The following is a 2,368-nucleotide window of genomic DNA, read 5'->3' as shown; positions in this document are numbered from 1 at the left end:
TAAAGTGGTTCGGTTCTCGCTTCCGGTGGTTTATGATGGTTCGGTTTTCACTCCCGGTGGCTTAAGGTGGTTCAGAATCGGGCTCTTACTCTCGACGGTGGTTCCCACCTATCATCGCGGTGGCTCTACAAAAAGAGGTAACCATGGCCTTCGTTCTTGTTTCCATTATTATTGCTTTAACGATCTACTCATTTTTTGATCCATCCTGATTTAATTACATACGCATATATGCCTTACCTCTCATTAAAAGGATGTTCATTTTGTCTGGTTATTATTCTAGTTTCGAGTCGTGAGTCATTAGCTATAACATGTCAGATAATATGCAACTCAGGAAGCATTATACCACAAGAATATATGATGTATGCTGATACTCTATTTTATATATTTCTTTTAGTGCGTGGACGGTAAACAAGATAATAATATTAACGCCTAAACCATGAAAATCACGAAGTCTGAATATGGATTTTGGTACTAACCTTATGTAGCAATTTGGTTTGATTATTCGTTCGCCGTACTACCCCTGAACTTGTACTCCCTTTTAGATATTTCCCTGACTTTTGCTGACTGAGGTGTACGATATGTATCTCTGTTTTTTGTATTCTCTCCCTGTGTTGTACTTGTATACTCTGAGTGCTTGTGGTGTGTGGTATGTTAATATGAATACTCAAGTGTTTTCTCTTTTTCACCGTGTTTACTGAGTGTATTTGTGTAGCAATGTTTCTGATTTCTTTTTCTGTGTCTGCTGTTTTTTTGTATGAGTGTGATGCCTTTTTATAGATGATTGTGGTGTCTGATGGTTTGGCCTAAAAACGTGTAACATGCCCTGATTACTTTGGTCATCATTGCTGATTGTAACTGAACATTCATGGTTTGCATCTTGTGATTGTAACTGAAATGAAGATAATCTAATTTGTATCTTTAGAATTCCCCCTATGATTGCTCTTTCTTTCACTAATGCTTCAATTTGTAACTGTTCGAGAATAGATTTTGGTTTACCTAAATAACTGTTGGCCTTTATGCTCAACTGTAACTGATATGGCAATAACACTGCCATTCATCTTTTTTATGTACATTCATGGCTGACTTTTCCCAAACTTAACTGAAATGAGGTAGGATTCCTGGTATATGCTTTACATTGCCACCTTTGCACTTCTGCCTGTTGATACCCTACGGCTGGACCACCCTTTTGGTTCTCTTTTAATTACTTCATGATTATTGCTATTTGTGATGATTGTAACTGAAATGGCTCATTGTCAATGTCATTTTAATTGGGCCTCTTTGAATTTCTTCCTGATTGTTCTCTTTATTCATTGATTTAGCTTTTCTTATTCTTTGTACGTTTTAATATATATAAAAACTAGTCATTTCACTAATGAATAAGGTCTAGGTACAACTCATAACATATGTGCAGGCCCTGGAGCAGTGAGTTTATTCAGGTGATCCTCATTATTCCTTAATTCAAGAGGTTCAATATACTCTGTCCAATGCTTTCTTCCCTTGAATAATCAATGTCAATCTTGATACTTTCTATACCATTTTTTCATCTGATTCTTGATCATGAAGTTCACCATATTCTTATTTTGTGCTGTCATCCACTTCTAGCTGTTGCATTTCTGGTTCAACTAATGCAACCATTCTCGTTTGCTCTCTGTCTTTCGAATAGGTGCAGTAAAGGAACACAGATTGCGATAGGAGTTCTAATTGCGGTATAAAGAGCTTTAGCAAGTGACGCAACACTTTCTCTATCTGTTTCAATTTCAACAGATTCTGATGACACCTCTGGGTCTGGCTTATAACCGTAAACTCGCTGAGGAAAACCCCAACTATAGGAGGAGCAAGTGATGCCAATATGGAGTGCATGGGTATTATTGGTTTCCATTGGTTGTTTGGTTCACAAGCTCAAGATCACCATGAAGTTATGAGTAGAACATAATGGGTCGCATGAAAGTTTCTTCTGAAGGAAATAGATAGGAGACAATTTGCCAATCAATTTATTGTTCCTTGTTGGTGTTGCTGAAATTGTCTCAAGAATAAATATAGATGGGCATGTAAATATCCCTTTATGTATAATTTTTGTAATTGTTGGTTATTATGCTGATGAACCATAATGCAAGGTTTATATTAATTTAGATCACTTGGCTCATAATATATGTGAAATGTGAATAAAATATGTGGATCCTGTTGATAAGTTACGCATTACCAATCATCATTATATTGGAAAAGTATGGTTGAATATTTATGAAATTGATGAGAAAAAGATACTTGCACCATTATTGCTGCAAGAAATATTTGATTCTTTGGTGTCATATGCACATTATTCATACCCGATGATATTAACTTGTAACTTCATTATCCCAAAAAATAAAAA

This window comes from Lupinus angustifolius, chromosome LG14, assembly GCF_001865875.1.
Source record: "Lupinus angustifolius cultivar Tanjil chromosome LG14, LupAngTanjil_v1.0, whole genome shotgun sequence".
Taxonomy (NCBI): Eukaryota; Viridiplantae; Streptophyta; class Magnoliopsida; order Fabales; family Fabaceae; genus Lupinus; species Lupinus angustifolius.
Note: the sequence above shows the minus strand (reverse complement) of the source record.